The sequence below is a fragment of the Notamacropus eugenii genome, chromosome 6 (assembly GCF_028372415.1).
Source record: "Notamacropus eugenii isolate mMacEug1 chromosome 6, mMacEug1.pri_v2, whole genome shotgun sequence".
Taxonomy (NCBI): domain Eukaryota; kingdom Metazoa; phylum Chordata; class Mammalia; order Diprotodontia; family Macropodidae; genus Notamacropus; species Notamacropus eugenii.
Window position 1 is genome coordinate 334,633,839 of NC_092877.1, and position 18,255 is coordinate 334,652,093.

The following is an 18,255-nucleotide window of genomic DNA, read 5'->3' on the forward strand; positions in this document are numbered from 1 at the left end:
TCTGGGAGTCCTGAGAGTCTAAGCACCTTGCCCAGGGTCACACCGATAGAAGGTATCAGAGGTAGGGCTTTGAGCCTAGCTCTTCCCGAGTCTAAGCATGAGTATCTACCATCAGTTCTCTACTCCATACTGGCGACTCTCTTATATAGTCATTTTTATGGATGTCCTTTAGCATGTCTATGATCCCATCATACCTCTCTAATATGTTGTGGGGGGAAAAAAATAGGAATCTTAAAAAGACGACCAAGAGTAACAATGTAGCCTTGAAAGATATGTGTGTGTGTGTGTGTGTGTGTGTGTGTGTGTGTGTATGTAGAAGAAACTCATTTTGTGATTTCGTTTCTGTATGGAACCCCCAGTAAGGAAATCTACTTCACCAAAGCAATTCAACACTTTCTTTACAACTTAGAATTTAGACAGTCGTGGTTCCTTCCTAGGTTGGTTACATGAATTTTAAATTGAGAACTTGTTCAAATCAAGAATACAAATAGAAGAATCAGCTTCTGATTTATTTCAGTGGAAAGAAGGAAGGAAAGAGGAAAGGAGGGAGGAGAAGGAAAGGGGAGAAAAGGAAGGGAAGAAAGGAAGGGGAGGAAAGAAAGAAAAACAGGAGGGAAAGAGAGAGACAAGAAGAGAGGAAGGAAATTAAGCATGTTTCCAGTGCTTCCTGGCACTTTGCTAGCTGCTTTATAAATATCTTATTTGATCCTCATAATAACCCTAGGAGATAGGTATCATCCCATGCATTTAATTTGTATACATTTAAATACTTTATTCTGAGAAGGGGCCCAAAGACAGTCAAAATGATCCCTGGCAGAAACACACACACACACACACACACACACACACACACACACACACACACACATACACACACACACACACACACACACACAGACACACACACACACATACGTCTAATCAACCAAAATTACCAGTGATTAAAAAAAAATCTCAGGAGGTAGAAGATGGGATAATTATCTCTTTCAGATAGATCCCCAAACCATCCTCTGTGCTCTGCATGTAATTTCCTTTCCTTGAAATTCTTAACCTTAGTGGTCAAGAGCAAGGGCTACTGGGGTGGAATACAGTCAAGGAGAGCTCATATTAGTCCCAGTCAGATAACCAATTCTGAATCTACAGGCATACTGCATAATTTCACACTCCATTCATTTGAAATAAATTTATATCAATTTTCCTACAAGCAGAATTCGTATCATAATATTCTCTGAGAAACAGGTTAATTGTTGCTCTTTCAATTATTTCCTACTCTGATTTCAAAATTCCATCCAAATATATATTTAGCACTAGTACATATGACAGTGAGTCTGGGAACACTAAATGGCTTACTTGCAATTAAAAATAAAACATCTCCATTTCCATAAAAATTCAATACCTTTCTTATGAGCTACTCGGAAAGCATGAATAGAAATGAGCCAACCTGTGCTGTGGCATGAGCTTCATTGTGGCAGGAACTGAGAGACTTGTATGAGGTTAGCAGGCTGATCACTGGCTAGGTCAAAATGGATGCAATTCCTCAAAAGGTGTAACACACTCTGTCAGATTACATGGGTGAAACCAGTGTAATATGTCCTGTTTACATACTGCACAAGAGGAAAAAGATATTTTTTTCAGAATCAAAAAACTTATAGTGTATTTTATATGAAAAACTAAGTAATAATGAAAATATATAATTCAGCCATGGTCTAAAAAAAACAGTAAGTCACTAAGTCATGTATCAGGGACTAGAGTAAGGAGAATGAATGTAAGGAGTATAAGTAAACATTGGAAAAGAGGTTTCAACTCTGCTGCCCCTACCCCCCCAAACAGGTGACTATATTTTATAACCATATAACTGAGGTCCAGAGGATGCACTGCAGTTTTTCTGAGGGTGATTTTGAGGGTGAAAAATACCTTGATTTCATAGATAAAAATGCCTCCTTCAAGACTAATAATTTTATTATCCACAGCATGTCCTCTTACTTATACTGACAAACATGCTTACTTGAAAGATGCAACAACAGAGATAACTTTTATTATTGACAATGACCCTTTTATTATTCCTCTCAAGAAAGTCATAAAATAGAGAAATGTATGCTTATCAAATATGTTGGCCACTGTCACGGAAGATGACCAGTATGAGAAGACCCCACAGTTGCCCATATTCCTGAATGAAATTGTACTGCTTTCAGAGTCTCTTAAATCAGATGCATAATCACTTGAAAGAGTTGGGCAATCTATCTACATATGGAAAATCAAATTGACAAAAAATGCCTATTGTCTAGCTTCTGATATATAGTTGGGTGGATATGGAGAAGAAGGAATATATACATATGTGTGTGTGTAAATGTACATGAATACACACACATGCATTTGTCTATACATATATGTGTGTCTATATACACATGCATATTTTGTATGTATGAATACACAAATCTACACTGATCTAATTCATCAGTACATAGATCTTGGACAGAGATTGCAGTTAGAAAAAAAAACCCACCAAAAATTGGCTAGAAAGGGTAGAGAGGATCAGATTCTTGTAAATAATCACAAGAAAAAATACATTTTTTAAAAAACATCAATGATCAATTGATTGAATTATGAATATGACAAGCCATATTGACACAATTCTCTCTGTTTTTCTAAAAGTATGGTCTTTCTAAAATATATCAAATTTTCACGGTATCTCAGGGTTGAAAGGGACCTCAAATGTCATCTAATATAACTGATCCCTACATAGGAATTCTTCAATAGCATCCCTGAGGCTCATCCAGCCTCTACTTTTAAAAAAATAAGTTATTAGGAGTTATCTACCAAGCCAATCTATTCCATTATTGATACCTCATTATTTGGAAGTGGTTCTATATGTTGAAGCTAAATATGCCTCCCTTCTACTTCTGTCTTTAGGGCCCAAGTATAACAATTCCAGCTCCTGTTTCATGTGACAGCCTTACTTGAACATTGCCAACATTCTCCTTGCCCTACTGCCTTTTCTCCAGGTTAAACACTTGTAGTTCCTTCAGTCATTCCTTCCAAGGGATAAGCTCCTTTCTTTTAACCATTCTGATTGGCTCCCTCCAGATATGTTGCAATTTGTTGATATTCTTTGAGATGTTGACAGTTACTGAATGCAAAACTCCAAATATGGGCTGAATGAAAGAGCAAGACAATTATCTCCATCAGTCAGAATACCATATATCTGTTGGTATCAGCTATCTTACAGAATTTTTTTAAACAGATTTATATGGAAAAGCATTTTAGTATATTTTCTTGCCTTACATAGAGAATATGTGGTATGGGAAAAAATTTATGTCTGAATAAATAGATTTTTCATCCACTGCCTCATTGTACATTCACGACAAAACTATGAGGTAGATACATACAAACTTCTTTTTTTTTAATATATAATTTATTTACTTTTGAGTTCTTAATATTCACTTCCACAAGAATCTCAATTCAAAATTTTCTCCCCACCCCCACCCCAGGACAGCATTCACCCCATCTACCCTTTCCTTCAGTATGACCTTCCTTCTATTGCCCACCCTTCTTCCATTCCCCTTACCCTCTATTTTCCTGTAGGGCAAAATAGATTTCTATACTCCATTACCTGTATAGCTTAATTTCCAGTTGCATGCTAAAACAATTTTTATCATTCATTCTTAAAGCTTTGAGTTCCATATTCTCGCCTTCTCTCCCCATCCACCCTCACTGAGAAAACAAACAATTCAATATAGGTCATATATATATAACAATGCAAAGCACTTCCATAATATTTATGTTGTAAAAGACTAACCACATTTCCCCTCTGTCCCATCCTGCCCTTCATTTATTCCATTTTCTCCCTGGACCTGTCCTCCCACAATAGTGTTTACTTCTGATTATCTTTCCACAATTTGCTGTCCCTTTTATTATCCTCCCTCCCCTATCCACTTCCCTCTTACTTTCCTGTAAAGTAAAATAGATTTCCATATCCAATTATGTGTTATCCCCTCCTTAAGTCAAGTTCCATGAGAGAAAAGCTCAATTATTTCCTTTCATCTCCCCCACTGTCCCCTCCATTGCAGAGGCTGTTTCTTCCCTCTTGTATGTGAGATGATTTCCTACATTCTACCTCTCTCTTTCTCTTACTTCTAATACATTCCATTCAAGAGTAAAGTTTATTTTTTTTGGGTATTCTCATTCATATTCAGCTCACCTTGTGCCCTCTTTCTGTGTGTGTGTGTGTGTGTATACATATATGATGGGTTGGTTGGTATTCATATGGACTATCTGTGCCCCACATATTGGTCTGATCAGTCACAGTCAGACACACTGAAATTTTACTTTTTTACAGCGATGTCATTTTGGTCCTCTTCGAGGACGAAGATCAACAACCAACAAACCAACCAACCACCCAACCATAGATAGATAGATAGATAGATAAATACACACATATACACATGTACTTCTACATACCTACATACATATGTAATATACACATACATACCTACCCATACACACCTACATATGTGTGTGTGTGTGTGTGTGTGTGTGTGTGTGTGTGTGTGTGTGTAGAAACATAAGAGTTCAACTTTAATGAGTTCCTTAAGGCTTCTCTTTCTTGTTTCTCTTGATTCTTGTATTTGAAAGTCAAATTTTCTATTCAACTCTGGTCTTTTCAACAAGAATGCTTGAAAGTCCTCTATTTCATTGAATGACCATTTTTTCCCCTGAAGTATTATTCAGTTTTGCTGGGTGGGTGATTCTTGGTTTTAATCCTACCTCCTTTGACCTCTGGAATATGACATCCCAAGCCCTTTCATCCCTTAGTGTAGAAGCTGCTAAATCTTGTGTTATCCTGATTATACATCCACAATACTTTAATTGTTTCTTTCTAGCTGCTTGTAATATTTTCTCCTTGAGCTGGGAACTCTGGAAATTGACTACAATATTCCTAGGAGTTTTCCTTTTGCGATCTCCTCTAGAAGGTGATTGGTAAATTCTTTCCACTTCTATTTTACCTTCTGGGTCTAGAATATCACAGCAGTTTTCCTTGATAATTTCCTGGAAGGTGATGTGTAGGCTCTTTTTTTGATCATCATTTTCAGGTAGACCAATAATTTTTAAATTATCTCTCTTGGATCTGTTTTCCAGGTCAGTTGTTTTTCCAATGAGATACTTCATGTTGTTTTCTATTTTTTCATTCTTTTGGTTTTGTTTTATAATATTTTGGTTTCTCATAAAGTCATTAGCTTCCATCTGCTCCATTCTAGTTTTTAAAGAACTATTTTCTTCAGTAAGCTTTCGAACCTCTTTTTCCATTTGGCCAATTCTTCTTTTTAAAGCATTCTTTTCCTCATTATTTTTTTGGACCTCTTTTGCCATTTTGGTTAGTCTATTTTAAAGGTCTTATTTTCTTTAGCATTTTGGGGGTCTCTTTTAGGAAACTGTTGACTCGCCTTTCATGATTTTCTTGCATTGCTCTCATTTCTCTTCCCAATTTTTCCTCCACCTCTCTTACTTGATTTTCCAAATCCATTTTGAGCTCTTCCATGACTTGAGCACTGCATATTTTTGGAGGTTTTGGAAGTAGAAACCTTGACTTTGATGTCTTCCTCTGATGGTATGCTTTGTTCTTCCTCATCTGAAAGGATGGAAGAAAATACCTTTTCAGCAAGAAAGTAACCTTATTCCCAGCCAGTTACTTGACTTTTGAGTCCTTTGTCAAATGGTACTCTGGTGACCTGTAAGTTCTCAGTTCCTCCAAGGTGGCGCAATCAAGGGAGAGGAGTTTATTCCTCTCATGGTCTGCTCTCTGGTCTGGGAGCAACTACAAGCACTTTTTTTCTGCCCAGCATCTGCAAGTGGGATTCCCTCTCCAGAACCTCCACCAGCTCCACCACAGCAGTGCTCCTCCTTACCCTTACCTCCTTACCTCCTTACCCACTACTCAAGACTGAGACCCAAACTGACTGCTCAATTCCCTCAGAGTCTTTAGGCAGAGATACCCAAAATTGGATGCTGCTGTTGCAGTGATTGCTGCCACCCTGGGGCTGGGGCTAGACCCCACACCCTTCTCACCCAGGTGAAAGAGCTTTCTGACCTTTGAAGGTGTCTTTGGTGGTCATGCTTTGAGAAATCTGGGAACTGCAACTGCTGCCATGATTCCCCTCCCTCAAGCCTGCTCCAATTTTGTCTTTGCCTTATGATCCAAGCTGGGCTGTGGACTGCTCTCAATCTGAAGGCTGCCTTCAGCTGGAAATCTCTTTCACTCTCTTATTTTCTGGCTTCTGCTACTCTAGAATATGTTTAGAGTCATTTTTACAGGTATTTTATGGGCTATCGATACATACAAACTTCTAACCTCACCACTTTACTGTGTGTGAATTCATAAAATGACCTCTGAAGAGCCAAGTAGAATGAGCATTTTATCCTATAGCAGAGCTTTCAACATTATTGACCATTCCTGTCTACTTGCTTCTTCCCTCCCATGGTATCAGAAACATCACTTTCCTTAATCTTCTTTCCTCTCTAACTTCTCTTTCTTAGTCTCCTTTGTGGTTTCATCATCTTCTCCCTGACCCTTTATTATGAGTGTTCCCAAAATATTTGTCCTTGGCTTTCTTCCTTTTCTGTCTGTACTCTCTAATTTAGTATTGTAGTTTCAACTACCACTTTAATGCAAATGACTTCTGAGGCCTGTAGTCAAATAGATTCCAAAGGCCTCTAGGCCTGACCTCTTTTCTGAGCTCCAGACTCACATTTGCAAAGATTGATAGATCAAAACCACATGGCTGTCTGGGCATTTCAAACTCAGCACCTGCTAACCTGAACTCATCTTTTCCAATAAACTTACATCTCCTGACTTTACTATTACTTTCTGTGGTACCACCATTCACTTGGTCTTCCAAGTTTGTTATTTGGGGGTTATTACCCCCAGTGTAAAATTCAAATTCCTACCTCTGAAATTACAAACCTTGATTTACCTTTCTAGCCTTATCTTAATTACACCATGACTACTCTCTGTTTCCTACTGTCACACCTCTATGCCTTTCTCATCATCTTTCCCTAACCCTGAAATTATACCCTTCTTCATATATTTAATCCTACTCATCTTTTTAAAATCCAGTATAAACCCTGACCTAATTACTCCAGATATCATCCATCATTTGTTTTGTAACCCTTTGGTGAACCTAATATATAGCATTGTTTATTATGACCAGTTTACTACACTTCAAGCTACTTGAGGAGAGAAATAATTTCTTACTTAAATGTATGTCTTTCTCAGGGCATAGCATGGTGTTCTATCCATAAAAGAAGCTTAATGGATTTTGTGTTTATTTGTCATATTTTATAAATAAGAAAACAGTGGTTCAGCATGTAAAGTATGTGCAAGGTGGTAGAGGTGATAAACAAATGAGTTGAGATTTGAACCAAGGATTCATAGGATTTCGGATCCAATGTTCAAGGCCCTAAACTGTACTATGTACTGCTCCCCTTATAGTGTACCTCTGAAATAGTACCAGCTTGTCAGAAACCAAATGAAGAGAGTGATTGCCATCTACTGCCCAACTATTTGTTGAATAGCTCCCAGTAATTCCTGAGGCTGCATAGGGTCCTAATCTGTCAGGGTTAAAAAGAAAAAAAAACATGTTGACTAGTGCTAGAAGATGTTTGATTTTGTGTATGGACGAACTTCTTTGATTAGAATTCCAGCTCTTTAGAGCAGCTACTGCCTAACTTTTCCTTTCCAGTCAAACTATATTATAATCGTTCATCAAACCCAACATTCTGTCTCCTGACTGCTTATCTGCACATAGCTTATTCTATTTTGTCTGGGAGACTGCCTGGGAGGAAAGGGAGAGAGGGGAGAAAATAGGTGTTATGTTTTGTTTTGTTTTTTATAAAGGCATGCTTCTTTGAAAACAAACTACTTTAAATTAGAGGAATTTTCACATGTATCCTACAGCATGCTCATTCATTACCTTAATTTTGTTAAACATCCCAGTGAAGCTAAAACTTCAGAAGGAACAAAAAAAAAAACCTATTTAAATAATATATTATCATGACTCAGGAGGTTGGGGAAAAGTTTTTATTGGTTTCCAACTTTCTGCCTCTGATTATTAGTGTGCAAAACAAAATACGTTCAGAATTTTTAAAAAATGCTCTGCTCCTTCAGTTGACAGATATGGATTTTTATGTAAATATATTACCCAGTAAATGAGAGATCTATACTCAAAGCAATATTCCTGAGATGTGGAAGCTATGCAGAAATGTGAATCAGCTTTGGAAGAGATTTATGGCATCAGAAGATTGACCAAAGATATAGTCTAAAACACAGTCTCAGCTCACAACCTCAGGATATTGAGCACATAAATGAATGAGTTCTCTGCAGCCTCCTCCATCTGTTCTTATGTTCAGTAAGGGAAGTAGAAAAGGAACAAAGATTGCTCTACATCCACATTCTGAATCTTACTTTCCAAGGCTGTTGAAGTCCACCACATCAAGATTCTATAAACTAGAAATGCACTTATGTGTTCAGGATGGTTGAAGTGTTGGCTTTTCTGAAACCCAGTAATAAGATGACCTTCTACAGTTAATTTATCCCCTTGATTTTAACTTCCAACTATTACATCTGAGAATTCCATTCTGTTCCCTATGTTCTGGGAGGTGGTTTTTGAATGATTTAGGATAACTAAGTGGCACAGTGGATAGAATGCTGGGCCTGGATTCAGGAAGACTTGGGTTCGAGACACTTACTAGCTGTGCGACCCTGGGCAAGTAACTTTATCCTGTTTGCTTCAGTTCCCTATCTGTGAAATTAGCTGGAGAAGAAAATGTCAAACCACTCCAGTATCTCTGCCAAGAAACCCCAAATGGGGCCATGAAGAATCAAATATAACTGAAATGACTGAAAAGCTGCAAAATTTAAATGATTCATAATGATATCTTTTACTTAAAGTGGTTCCTTCTAAGAAACTCAAAACAGATCTCAAACTCAATCTAAACACAAGAAACGTGTCCTCATCAATAACATTACAATAACAAAATTAAATAGCCCATTTCAAAATGGAAGACAAATTTGTTTCAATAAGTATTAGTAGGAAGTAGAATTTAAGTCTAAAGCCAAGCATGGCAACCTCCCTTTCTTTGACTTGTTCTCCAGCTCCACCAAAAAAAAAAAAAAAAATGGCACATAGATTCCTTCTAGGACTTCTTTCTCTGATTTTTCACATTTTCTTTTGGCACAACAGATACAACCTGACAATCAAACAAAGGCCCCTCAAAGTACATTCCTTAAAATCAGTTAAACAAAACTGAACCATTCAATTACTCACACTTTCCATCTGTGCATTTTACTGTTTGTTGACAGAAAGGAAAGATGTTTAAGGTATCTAAATCTCTTGATATAGAACAATAACCAAAAATGGAATGTGGTTTCCTGTGAAGCCTTCAAAATATAATTAAACAATCACATTATACTGGGGACCTAATCACTACAGACCTTCCAGAGAATAAACATGCCCACAATGTTCCACTTGGATTTGCACTTCTATTATCTTGGTGTATGAGACACTAATCTTCTATCTGATTTTGATTTACTCTTCCATCCTATCCTCATATTCATAGTTCTAAAGTCCCAAAGATAGCCCAGACTTATACAGGAAGATGATAATTGTTGGAGAGGATGTGGGAGAGTTGGAACACTAATATATTTTTGATGGAGCTGTGAGCTGATCCAACTGTTCTGGAGAGCAATTTGGAACTATGCCTAAAGGGCTACAAAAATATGCATATCTTTTGACCCAGCAATATTGTTTCTAGGACTGTATCCCCAAGAGATCATAAAAATAGGAAAGGGTCCCAGATGTACAAAAATTTTTATAGCAGCACTCTTTGTGGTGGCCAAAAACTGGTAATCAAGGGGATGCCCATCAATTGGAGAATGGCTGAATAAATTATGGTATATGAATGTAATGGAATACTATTGTGCTATAAGAAATGATGAGCAGGAAGACTTTAGAGAGGCCTGAAAAGACTTATATGATCTGATGCTGAGAGAAAGGAGAAGATCCAGGAGAACCTTGTGCACAGCAACAACCACAGTGTGTGAGAGCTTTTTCTGGTAGACTTGGATCTTCGTAGCAATGCAAGGACTTAAAAAAATTCCCAATGGTCTTTTAATGCAAAATGCCTTCAAAGTCCAGAGAAAGAACTATGGAATTCAATGGCAGAACACAGCAGATCATTTGTGTGTGTGTGTGTGTGTGTGTGTGTGTGTGTATTATATTTGGTTTGTTATATGATTTCTCCCATTCATTATAATTCTTCTACATAGCATAAAAAAATAATGATGCTTATGGATGTTAAATATAATATTTACTTAAAAACAAAGAAATATTATAGAAGTCAATATATTTAAGGAAAATCAAATAATAAAATACATCAAAATGTATATACATAATACATCAAAATACACATCAAAACACATATAATCACATTCTTCTATCAATATACTCAATAAATATGGGAAAGAATAGGTACAGAAGTATAAAAATTTGGCAGAGAATCATAGAAGTGAAGAAAATTCATGTGCTCAGGGAAATCCACAGCTCTGAACTTCAGGCTTCAGAGCTTTTGGTCCATTCCGAAAACACCTGGTTTTCTGCTCACTTCTTGGTTGTTGATCATCACCACTCTTCAGTTGGAGCAAAATCCTCTTCTCTGATTTAAAGTAACCTTAATAAGGTTCTATATTAACTATCATTCTTAAAAAGTTATTTAGAAATTATCAGTTCTTAATTTGAAAAGCAGTTCTCTTTAAGCTAAAAAACTGAAATAATCATCAAACTGGCTATCTCTGGAACATACAGATCAGAAAAGTCAGTTATCTATTCACTCCCATGATCATTAAAGGGCCCATGCCCTGGCTACTTCTTCAAGAGGCCTATTCAATGAATGGGCGTTGCCTCACCCTAAGTGAGTGCCTGCAAAGACCTTGGCCTCAAGTCCCCAAGGTCTCTCAGTGCATCCTGGGCCATCTTCAGTCATCCTGAGGAATATAAAGTCACTGGATTCAGATGGCTCTGGAGGAGAAGTGAGGCTGGTGACCTGCACAGCCCTCCCTCACTCAAAACAAAGTCAAATGCAAGTCATGTCATCCTTTTTCTGATGGCATGGTCTTCTTCGGCAACGGACAAACGTGATGATATTGTCCCCTCAGAATGGCACTCACAGTATCAACTTACAAAGATATCAAAGTACTTACAAAGTCTTCAGCTGTATTTCCTTCTGAAGTTAAAGTAAGCAATAGAGAGAAAAAAGCCCTTATCAAAATCCCCACCTTTTTTCCAAATCTAGGTGGCCCAGAAGTATAATAACCATCACTGGGGTTCCTGGTGAAATGAAGTAAATTCTCCAGGCAATCAGGAACTGCTTCTTTCCACTCACTAAGTGATAACTGGTCTATGACTTGAATAAAAGCTCACTGTCTCTCTGTAACTCCACATGTACTTTAAAAACCACAATTCAATGGATGTTAAATGAATGTTAAATGGGCATTCAATGAATGTCCATTCATTAAATAGGCCTGTTGAAGAAGTAGCCAGGGCATGGGTCCTTTAATGATCATGGGAGTGAATAGATAACTGACTTTTCAGATCTGTATGTTCCAGAGATAGCCAGTTTGATGATTATTTCAGTTTTTTAGCTTAAAGAGAACTGTTTTTCAAATTAAGAACTAATAATTTCTAAGCAACTTTTTAACCTGTGCAACTAGGTAGCACAGCGGATAGAGTCAGAAGCCCTGGAGTCACAATCATCTGATTTCAAATTTGACCTCAGATATTTACTAGCTGCATAATCCTGAACAAGTCATATAACCCTATTTGCCTCAAAAAAAAATTGGTTTCATATGAGATTTGTATAGTTTTGTAGAGTAAACGATCTATAGAACTGATGTCAGGACTGAGAATATGTAAATAATTTGAAGCAATGCTTTATTTGTAAATTAACATTTTGATGCTATAAAGAGGCAGAGAAAATATTTTGCTTATTACACTCAGAGAAATGTGACTGAAGAAATAGTTTCAAGGGCACTGAGAAGTTTTTATGTCGTGAACATGGAAACATGGAAACACATGCAAGGCATGATGGTATACCAGCTAATTTGCTCATGACTACTAGAGAACAGAAAAGTAAAATAATATGAAACCCAGTGATTAAAAGCCAACTATTAGTAAATAGGTTAAAATTTGGTTCAAATGCAACTCCTGTGTATGTCTTTGCAAATTTACTTCCAGGTAAATAATAGATTTTGTTGCTGTTTTAATTTTTTTTCTCTAGTATTCTATTTCTGTGCCCCCCCCCCATTGGTTATGTTTTAGAAACACTGATGCTGTTTGTGGATGTATTTTCTTTTTTTTTTATTTTTGACTTTTAAAGGGTTTTTAGTTTATTTTTTTCTTGATTACATGTGAAAACAACTTTTAACATTCATATTTTAAAAACTTTTTTGAATTCCAAATTTCCTCCTTCCCCTTTCTCTCCTTGAGAAAACAAGAACTTTAAAATATATTCTACATGTGAAGTCATTCAAAACACATTTCCATAGTAGCCACATTGCAAAAGAGAAAACAGACAAAAAAAATCCAAGAAAAATATAGTTTTAAGAAAAAGTTTGCTTTGATCTGCATTCAGGCTCTATTTTTTCTCTGGAGGAGCCTAGCATTTTCATCACAGGTCCTTTGAAATAGTCTTGGATTGTGGTATTACTGAGAATAACTAACTCATGCACAACTGATCATTGTACAATATTGCTGTTACTGTGGACAATGTTCCCCTGGTACCACTCACTTCACTTTCTATCAGTTCATATAAGTTTTACCAGGTTTTTCTGAAACCATTTTGCTCATCATTTCTTACCATACAATAGTATTACATCATTTCTACTAATATTTAATGGACCCCTTTGGTAGTCTTGTGAAACCTCTGGACCTTTTCTCAGAATGATTTTTAATATATAAAACAAAATACAAAGTTTACCAAAAAAAAATTATATTGAAATATAGTTATCAAATTTGTTTTAAGTTCATGGACAACAGGTGATATCTAATAATCAAACCCAAAGTTATGACCTCTACCAACTTCTGGTAATACATGTATAAAACTCATCCTAGCATTTTTTCTTTACTCTGTTATAAAAATTTCTTGGCTATATGGCTCATTGTGGATGTATTTTCTATACCGTTTCTTTGATCAAGCTATATACTTTCTTTATTCATTTTTTATTGATTCCTTAGAATTTTCTAATCATTCTAATATTCACAAATAAAGTTTCTCCTCTTTACCCATGCTTATGCCTTTTATTTCATTTTGTGATGCTGTTGCATCAGTTAGTAATATTTCTAGTTCTATGTCAAATAATAGAAATGACAAAAGACATCCTTGTTTCATTTCTAATATTACTAGGAAAGATTTCAAGGCTTTAGAAACACTGGAAAAATAAGGCTAATCTTTCTTCAACCCTCCCTCCTTATGTTTTTAGCTGCCCTTTATATGTTATCTTCTCTTAGTAAAAAGAAGGCTCCTTGAGAGTAGAAAACTATCTTGTTTGCTAGTACATCTACACCCACATTGCCTGTCACATTGTAAATGCTTAATAAAAGGTTTTATTTCATAATAATAATGGCATTTATATAGCACTTTACAGATAGTAGAGTGATTGACAAATATTAATTGATTTGATCCTCATAACTTCTTATTGACCAAGTCATCATTTTAGATATTATTTTTTAATTTGCATTTCTTTTTCTGTTTCCTACATTAATAATATGAGAGATTTGCTTTTATTTTTTTGGTGACAAGTTTAACTATGCTATGGTATGGAATGGTTTAATAGTTCAAGACTTTTGTATTTCTTTTTGTTATTTATTTCTTAACACATGATCATTTTTATGATGGTTCCATGCTAGGCAGAAAAATTGAATATACTCTCAAAAAATTGTCATGTATCTTTGAAATGCAGTTTTTTTAGAAGTCTCATCAAATCTATAGATAGTGAGGTGCATGTATACATATACATACATGCATACATATATGTGTCTATATATGTGTGTGTTTACATATATACATATCAGCTTGTTTATATTTATTTTACATTGTGAAAGTACACAAAGGGACACATTAAAATCTCCCCTCACTTTTGCTATATTATCTAGATCTTATTTGTATTATTTTTCCATAAATATTTATTTGCTATAATTCCAAATATTGATAGTGCCTTAAATATAGTTTCCTATTTCCTTACCTGCAGTTTTAGGGTTAGCCAAACAATAATAGAGTTTATTCTAGATTCTTGCTTTAGAACTATATATGTATCTATGTATGATGGCAATCAAAACAGGATCTTTTGCTGTTTTTGTTTTAGTATTATCAAGTGCCTCTGAGTGAATCTTGCCTTTATCAATCAAGAGATTTTATAAGGAGTAAAGTACAGAAATAAGAGTTTCTTTAACTAGAAACAGTATATGTATTTGTATTGTTAATCATTTTAATGTGGCTAAAGATCTTTTCCACCCATTGATGGGCCTGCCCATTGTGGGAAGCTTGATTAAGGGAGTTGTTTTGTAGGACATGGGCTGTGATGCCCTATGGCTCTAAAAATGATATAAATACTCTGAGCTGAGGTTTTACTTTGGGGCTGAGTTTTTGGTAAGAAGATTTGAGTGCCAGATGAGCACTCTGGGTAGCTGCTAAAGACTCCCCCAGCTTTGAGAATTCAGATGCCATGTTTCCATCTCTGGTAACTAGGGTCAGACAGTTGGAACTGTCTGTTGAATTCAGGCAGAAGAAGCCATATCTGTTGATCTTTTGATTTCTCTGTATTTTCTTTGAAGTTTGGGGTGCTGACTGTTCTGAATGGTATATATGCGTTTAGTTAAAGGGATGATATATGTACTTGATTAAAGTGATTGTTAACCTCTCAAAAGTTGCCTTTCCTTTTATGAATTTAGGTCCAAGAACCTGTGATAGAAGCCTCACCCTCTGCTGCATATATTGGGGTGCTTACTTATACACTATGTTTTAAGTGTCTTTTTCTGTGCAAAAAATTGTGTTTTGTATTCTAATTCATTCTATAACTCTCTTATATTAAGAATAAGTTAACATTAAAAATTATAATAGTTTACCTTCATTATTTCTCTTATTACATGAACATTTTTTATGAGCAAGTCATGCATTTGATTTGACTGAAATCATGAAGATTCAACCTCTTCCCTTATGCAACATATGCCACTTTCCCTGTCAATTCCTACCACAAATTCTTGGATTATACTTCATCTGATATTATTTATATTAGTTACCAGCCCAAGTAAGAATGTGGCTTGGGGGATTTCTCATGCCTATCTCCCATGTAATTGACGAAGAAAATTTACTTGTCATACCATACTTCATCACCATCACCATCAATCATCATAATTTGCTTCTTTCTTCTGCTCCTATGAATGTTTAACTTTTGCCTGAAATCCATTTCTCTTAGTGATTTTTAAGTGCCAAAAATGTAATTTCCTTAAAGCATTTAAACACTGAGTAGTCGTTTACTTCTTTTTTTCTTTGATATCATTCTGTTTAGCTTAGTATTTTGTGAGTCTGCTTGTCAAAGGTTCTATGCAAGGCAGAATGAAGGAAAATCTATAATCCTATTGCAAATCAATCCTTTTTGGGAAAAAAAATAAAACACTATGCTCAGTTTTGCATGATATCTTATTTTACTGTTCAAAATGTGTTACTTTGCCTTTTGGTATAATATATCCCAGCATTATCTTTTTTTAAAATTATTTAACATGTGTTGCAAATTGATGGATTTGAGGGCATTGATGAGAATTACCTTCTCCAGACTGCTTTCACTATGTTCTCCTTGATGTAGAAGTTCTAAAACTTGTTATTGCTAAGTGTTTCAGTCATGCCTGATTCTCCTTATGACCCTAATTCAGAATTTTCTTGGCAAAGATACTGGAATGGTTTGCCAATTCCTTCTTCAGCTCCTTTACAGATGAGGAAACTATAGCAAACAGGGTTAAGTGATTTGCTAAAATGGTCTCTCAAAGTCTATTCCTCTCCTGAACTTTCATCTAGATGACCAGGGCTCATTCTTCCTTGATTCACATAGCTAATAAGTGTCCAAGATCAGATATGAATTCAGGTCCTGACTCCAGGGCTGGAGCTCTATCAACAGTTCTTTTCTAATAGTATCCTATGGATTCTAATAATCTTTATGTTTTTATTGGTTCAGTGACGTTTGTTGAGAGCCTTCTGTGTTCACTACACTTTAATACTTCTAGGCAATTTACTTACAGTATACTAGTCAGGTTCCTCTTTCACCTAGTGCCTAGGATGATAATAAGTCTTAGCTTTTTTTCCCCTCCAAGATCTGTCATTGAGAAAAATAAGTTGGTTTGGTTTTTGAGATATACATCCAAATATTTTGATTCAGTCTGATTTTTTTTATATTAGCCCCATCCTTCTTGAATTTTTATCTTGTATTTCTGCCATTCTCTTTTTTTTGAGACCTCTCTTTTACATTAAGTTTCCTTTTCATGGCAACAGAGCTTCTGACTCAGTAGGAGATAATACACACAGAAGATAGTAGATATACTTTTTGCAGAGAGACACAGGCAACCTGAGAGTCAAGTCAAGTCAAGAAACTCAAGATAGGAAGTAGTTTCTAGAAGTATACCTCTGGAAACACAGAGGAAAACTTACTATGAAATTAAGGATGAACTAACCCTGGTCATCTAAAGGAAAGTTTTGGAGAGGAACAGACTTTGGGAGCCCAGATGAGCAAACTGCCAAGCAGATATACTATATTCAGGAAGCAGCAGTGAGAAAACACAACAGAAAACATCAAGACCCAACAGTAACAGATGTTTGAGCTCTGTTTACCATATGTTTTCCCTCTATGGGATCTCATTACCATTGGACTCTTGTTGTATGCCCCCCTTTTTTCCCATAGATAGCATGTATTTGAGAAGAGAATATCTCGGCTTTATTGAGTTAATATTTTTATCCATATTTTATATAATAAATATCTTTGATTAGCATTAATTGTAAATTCTGGCTAGTAAAGGCAAACTTGGTGGTGCCTCACAAGTCACAGTTTTAGGAGATAGAACCAGCAGCACCGCTAGGATGAACAAATACCCTCTAGGGGTGGATGTGAGGGAATAAGCGCAATCATGAAAGCAACCCACAGCAGATGTTGGAGTAGCATTAACAAAGTTCCTGTCATAAACCTGAGCCACTCTGCTACAAATGCACAGGGCATTATGGAACAGACTAGGCACATGCAGAAAGTATGCAAGGACACATGCATAAATGTGTGAGGAGGACACATGGTAAATGCATGAGGGAGACACACAGAGGGAACATGCCAGTTAGGGGTGTAGGCATGGAAGGAGACATGCCATATCATGAGATGAAGGTGTCCAGGGCTCATAAGGGCATAAAAAGTCTGCATCTTGACCACCACAAGGCAGTGTCATGACAAAGTACATCACAGTATTCCCACTAAGGCTGCCCCTGAAGCACTTACTTTCATATAGTCTCTACCAGGTGCATATTTTTTACCTAGTGTTCTCCCTGGTGCTTTCTCCGGCTTCTTCTGCATTGCTTTGATGTTCTTTGCCAAGCGTAGCTCTTCTTAAATGACACAACTTCAGCTGGAGTCCTTCTTTATACATATATGTGTGTATGTATATATATATATATATATATATAATAGGGATATATGTGTGTGTATGAACTTCCTTGAAGGAAGTTGCTAATGTATTTTCTTTCTTCTAAAGTTATTTTAGAATAAAAGTCATTAAAATTATTTTACTAAAGAAAATAAACACTTTTGTGAGTAAATAAAATTATTTTACCTTCTCTTGCCCCCCCAAGAAGAAAAGTACTATGCAAACTTCTCAGAGATTTGGAAAAGATGGGCATTCCTCACCAGGTGGTTCTTTGTCCTAGGTGCCAAGTTCTTTGAAAAAACAGAAGAAAGCAGTTATTCCCAGATACCTTGCACACTCAGGCTTAATTCTAATTTTTTCACTCTATATTTTCTAAGGCTCATCTTTCCATTAAAGATGCCATTCTAGTTTAGGGCTAGAAAGTTGGAGAGGCTCTAAGTCTGATTTCAAACTAGAGATCATATACTCTCAATTAGGGGATGAGCTCAGCTATAGAAATTCAACAAACTATAGGTCTGATCCCTTAACTTATCTTTGG

At 36.0% G+C, this 18,255-nt stretch overlaps 1 long non-coding RNA gene across 1 annotated transcript; it reads right to left on the reverse strand.

Annotated features, from left to right (window-relative positions):
- Window positions 1-1,447: 1,447 nt before the first annotated feature.
- Window positions 1,448-17,998, reverse strand: LOC140511690 (uncharacterized). Its single transcript, XR_011969635.1, has 3 exons — window positions 17,904-17,998; window positions 2,958-3,152; window positions 1,448-1,604 (listed from the first exon to the last, which is right to left on the reverse strand). It is a non-coding gene; the product is annotated as an uncharacterized lncRNA (long non-coding RNA).
- Window positions 17,999-18,255: the final 257 nt, after the last annotated feature.